The sequence below is a fragment of the Palaemon carinicauda genome, chromosome 36, assembly GCF_036898095.1.
Source record: "Palaemon carinicauda isolate YSFRI2023 chromosome 36, ASM3689809v2, whole genome shotgun sequence".
Taxonomy (NCBI): domain Eukaryota; kingdom Metazoa; phylum Arthropoda; class Malacostraca; order Decapoda; family Palaemonidae; genus Palaemon; species Palaemon carinicauda.
In genome coordinates, this window is record NC_090760.1 from 17,575,927 (window position 1) to 17,581,720 (window position 5,794).

At 33.1% G+C, this 5,794-nt stretch overlaps 1 long non-coding RNA gene across 1 annotated transcript in view; it reads left to right on the forward strand.

Annotated features, from left to right (window-relative positions):
* The first annotated feature begins 3,258 nt into the window (after positions 1-3,258).
* LOC137628785 (uncharacterized) overlaps positions 3,259-5,794 on the forward strand; it is a 146,778-nt gene continuing 144,242 nt past the window's right edge. The window contains exon 1 of the long non-coding RNA XR_011041391.1: positions 3,259-3,309. This is a non-coding gene — a long non-coding RNA (uncharacterized lncRNA). The remainder of the gene's footprint in view (positions 3,310-5,794) is intronic.

Genomic DNA, 5,794 nt, shown 5'->3' on the forward strand with positions numbered 1-5,794 from the left:
AGGAAATTTTCATTATTGTCCTTAAGTGTAAGCAAGAGGAATTTTTCATTATTGTCCCCAAGTATAAATAAAAGGAAGTTTTCAGTATTGTCTTCAAGTGTAAACAAGAGGAAGTTCTCAGTACTGTCCTGAAGTGTAAAAAAGAGGAAATTCTCAGTATTGTCCTCAAGTGTAAACAAGAGGAAATTCTCAGTATTGTCCTCAAGTGTAAACAAGAGGAAATTCTCAGTATTGTCCTCAAGTATAAACAAGAGGAAATTCTCAGTATTGTCTTAAAGTGTAAACAAGAGGAAATTCTTAGTATTGTCCTCGAGTGTAAACAAAAGGAAGTTCTCAGTATTGTCCTGAAGTGTAAACGAGGAAATTCTCAGTATTGTCCTCAAGTATAAACAAGAGGAAATTCTCAGTATTGTCTTAAAGTGTAAACAAGAGGAAATTCTTAGTATTGTCCTCGAGTGTAAACAAAAGGAAATTCTCAGTATTGTCCTCAAGTGTAAACAAGAGGAAATTCTCAGTATTGTCTTCAAGTGTAAACGAGAGGAAATTTCAGTCTTGTCCTTAAGTGTAAACAAGAAGAAATGTTTACCAATTGATTTGAAAAGATGTTGCAAAGTTCTTTCTGCAAGAAAAAATGGAATTGGTCCATTTTGCATACAATGGAATTTCCCTTTAGCATTTTGCCATTATCATTGAACATTAGAACACATTCCGAGTGATTAAGTCAAAATCTTCATCAACTTTCATAGTAAATTAACTCAAAATGAAAATCGAGAATACAGAGAGAAGAAAAGTGTGTAAACATTGTTTAGGTAAGTTAGGTAAGGCCCTGCTAACCAATAACGATACGACAATTATGAAGGTCAGATTTGCTCCTCTGAAGAAAATAAATCCAAAAACGACATCCACACGTCCACTGGGACTTCGGTCACGCCCACGGGGACATTCCCACTCCGATGGGGAGCTTCCCACGGCCAGTGGGACTTCTCCACAATCCTGGGGACCTTCCTGATTAAGTTAGATACTCTCTCTCTCTCTCTCTCTCTCTCTCTCTCTCTCTCTCTCTCTCTCTCTCTCTCATCAATGACTACTGCTGTTACGATGCCATATAATATCTAATAATCTCTCTCTCTCTCTCTCTCTCTCTCTCTCTCTCTCTCTCTCTCTCTCTCTCTCTCTCTCTCTCTCTCTCTCATCAATGACTATTGCCGTTACGATGCTAGATAATATCTAATAATCTCTCTCTCTCTCTCTCTCTCTCTCTCTCTCTCTCTCTCTCTCTCTCTCTCTCTGAAGCACTACAAGTTACATCACCAACCAGATATGTCGAAAATGTGAGTAAGCACTCCAGGTCATGTGACCAAAAAATCCTTAAATAGAAAGTAAAATCACCAAGTAGCGCTCTTCCTAATCCTTCTTCAAAACCCTTAGTAACGGTAGCACATCGAGAAGGGACCTGGGAAGCCAATTGGACGTAAGTGAAGGTCGGTCGGCAAGGTGGAACTGAACTACAAAAGGTGATATCATCTGAGGCACTTGGCAAACTCCCATCAACAAGGCATAAAGTTAACCGCGCGAGGCGCACTGACGGCACTTCTCCAACTTAAAGGGCTGCCAAAATGTGTATGATTATCTTCGTTCCTTCGCATGAAACTTTATTACCTCTAAACTTTGTAAATCATATTTAACCAGTTTCCTAAACGGGCTGCTAACGCCAGAACCTATGTTCAGGATCCACTTACAGTCATTACAGAAAAAGGAACAGCCATTTCCTCAACTGTGTAAAGACGGAGCGCTACACTTGAAGGAGACTGTGATAGAAAAAATTATTTTTTTTTTTTACTTTTTTTTTTTTAGCCCATGCCTTCATTAGTATCATTACCTGGCCTTCGAAGGTAAATACGGTATTAAGTCTCTCACCTGTGACCAAAGGATCTCCAGAGATGGACTCTCGAACCCAGATTCGCTTGAGATGAAGTAGGCCTAAACACCACTTGAACCTCGTAAAAAATTAGAAATTATATTTATGGCATTGAATAGGATGAAAGTAATTCAAAGAGAACATTATTTTTTTTTTCATCTCTTCCATTTTTTGTGCCTACCATTTTCTACTTATTGAGAAAGTCTTAAAATTAGCGTTGACCATTCTAATCTGAATAAGATTTTTAATTCTTTAATTGTGCACTGTTCCAAGTATTGTTCTCTTGTCTGGTTTTCAGCCGCTGAATCTCATCTTAATTTGTTGGACAAGACCTTGTGGTCTATTACATTTCTTATTCCCTGTCTATATATTAATCTCTGGCACAGTAGTTCAGTTAATTCTTTATGTATGGCGCATAAGATTTTTCATAACTCTGACCATCCTTTGCATTCAGATCTTCCTGCATGTAATACTAGGTATGCAGTTAATTCTAACTGTCATGCCTTCTCCATCATAAGGCTCAATACTACACAGTATTCTAGAAGTTTTATTCCAGCTGTGGCCTGATTGTGGAATGGTCTTTCTAATTATTATTATTAGTATTATCATTATTATTTGCTAAGCTACTACCCTAGTACGAAAAGCCGGATGCAATAAACCCAAGGGGTCCAACAAGTAAAATAGCCCAGTGAGGAAAGAAAATACTTTGACGGCTGCTTTTCCGGTCCCATACAGCAGGGGAACCCCACTCTCTGCAGGACCTCCGCTTTCGTTTTACCTTGTTCGTTCAGAGTAATAACTTGGTGGGTTATTGTACATATTTTAATTTCAATTCTCGCTTTTATCGGCAGCCAGTGTAAATCAATTAGTATAGCGGTGACCCTTTCTCAAAGGTGAGACACTTTTTATCAGTCTTGCTCCTCTGTTTATTATGTTTTGTAATTTCTTAAGTTGCACTTTTGGTAAATTGTAATAGATGGAGTTGCAGTAGTCAATCCCGGTAATAACACAGTTTATCACAAGTTTCTTAACAGAATTTTCGTCCAGGTACTCTTTTATAAACGCAATATTTCTTAGATGATAACCAGCAGTTTTTTATTACATTATTTATTTGGGCATTGAGAAACATGTTACATTCAAGAAATACATAAAAATCTCGAACTTTACATGAATATCGACACTGAGTCATTATTTATGTTCATTTGAATATAAATAATGACTCGGTGCTTGAACAAGTTCCCCAAGTGGTCATCTTTTTTTCGAACAGCTGTTTGTTTATTGACCAAAGTTGTCAACTCTGATTTTGAATGTTGTTATTTTTTCTTAGTATTTACTTGAGCGTGAAAGTGAGTGGTTCTCCTTAACTCTTGTGTCCTTAACTCTTGTTGTTGGTAAGTTAATATTTTTTATATACTTTTTCTTTCATTGACTCATGTATGTGATGACAGTGTAGTTCAATTTTGTTTATATTTATACTAATTTGGATTTTTTTTATTTCATTGTTTATTACACTGTTTTATATATATATATATATATATATATATATATATATATATATATATATATATATATATATATATATATATATATATATATCCATGTCCAGAGATTTTATATAGTGTCTTTGCTGGTTATTATATTTTTACCTTTTCCGATAAATGTATGATACTTTAATTGGTAAATATACTTTAATTTGTAGCCAAATACATGATCCGTGGGTACTGTTGAAGTATGCGATCTCATTTATGGCGTGATCTCAGAAATTATTCATTTGCTTCGGTATGCGATATCAATATTTTTAATCGGTAAAAAAAAACAAGAATAATAGAAAATCTAATGGTTCTTTCTTCGCCGTGCGTTCGCTTCGCTCGCAAAAAAAAAAAAAAAAAAATAAATAAATAAATAAAAATCAAGCTCCATATGTACTGGTAACCGGTAAAGTTGACCTATGCACGCTAACATCAATGATTGATTATTATTTCTTAGATAATTATTCCCGGTATATATAATTTTAGAGAATCTAACGGTTCTTGCTTCGCCGTGAAGTGAAGTGAGATTGCATACCAAAGCAAAAGCTAAACTTTGAAATCGTATACCAAAACAGCCCCAAACCATATATTTTTCCTCCTACTCGTTATCTTGTGTTTTATCCATTTATTATTATTATTATCATTTATTATTATTATTATTATTATTATTATCGGGGAAAATATCTGTATATTATTATTATTATTTATTTATTATTATTATTATTAATGTTATCGTTGAAAATATCTGTTTATTATTATTATTATTATTATTATTATTATTATTATTATTATGATATCATCATCATCACTAGATAAGATTGGGGTAAACCACTCATTCATGGTATCGGGGAAAATATCTATATTATTATTATTACTATTTTGTTGTTGTTGTTGTTTATTTATTTTTATAACTTTTATTATCATTATAATCATGATAATTATTATAATTGTTATTGCTGTTGTTGTCATTGTTTTTGGTTACTTTTATTCTTATTTATTTTTATTATTATTATTACCTGCTAATATTGGGGTAAACCACGTATTCATGTTCTCGGGGAAAATATCTGTATTTTCTCAAGGAAAACCATTTTCACCCTAGAAAATATAACTAGTGTCCATTTCTTTTAGCGATGCATATTTGCACCGACTCGCAGCGGTGCCCTTTTAGCTCGGAACAGTTTCCGGATCGCTGATTGGTTGGACAAGATAATTCTAACCAATCAGCAATCAGGAAACTTTTCCGAACTAAAAGGGCACCTCCGCGAGTCGGTGCAAATATGCATCGCTAAAAGAAATGGACTATAGTGTCAACCAAGTTTTGTATCGCATTTATCAAATGGAACTTTAGAAGTTCAAACTTGCAGTGAATATTTTTAATGTTGAACACGCCGGCATAAATCTCTTCTTATATATTATATACTATATACATATTTTAGATTCTTTATATTAATTATTTGTTAATTCTTTTGTTTATTTATTTCCTTATTTCCTTTAATCATTAGGATAAATTTGTCTGTTGGAGCCCTTGGACTTATAGCATCTGCTTTTCCAACTAGGGTTGTAACTTAACCAATGATAATGATGATAAGTGATTAATAATAATGATAATTGATAATGATTATGATAATTATGATGATAATTATAATAATAATTATAATGATTATAATAGTAATTATAATAATAATTATGATGCTAATTATTATTTATAATAATTATAATAATTGTAATAATTATTATAATAATTATAGTAATTATTATAATAGTCATTATGATAATTATAATATAATAATAATTATAATAGTTAATTATAATTATTATTATAATTTTAACAATAATCATTTGCTTCAGAAGTTGAATCCGGACACTAAGTTTCTTTCGACCGATAACAGGCAACGCTTATCCAATCTATAGGCCAAAAATAATCAGTACTCGCTTTATCTATAGGTTAACAAGAGATACTATTTACTCTATCTCAAGGTTTAAATCTGAGAATGCCAATATTCCCAATTCACAGGTAAAGAAAGGGCAACATTAACAGGTAGATAATGCATAAATAAGTCAAAGTTTATGTGTTGATAAACGCCCTATTAAAGCCAGAATTAATAGCAGTTACATCTCGGAAATTATACCTTACTAACCGCTATGTTCTTAACTCCGATAGCTTGGCAACAGAAAACGGTATTACGTAACGCCTAATGATGAATAGGCGAAATAATAGTTCCGGAACAGCCCGCCAGATGACCTTGGAAGCTTTATCATCTAAACTTTATTTGCGTCATTCTCTACGCGTATTGCCTTGGCCTCTTCTTTCACTCGTTATCCCAACAGTAAGCCAACTTGAAGTTAT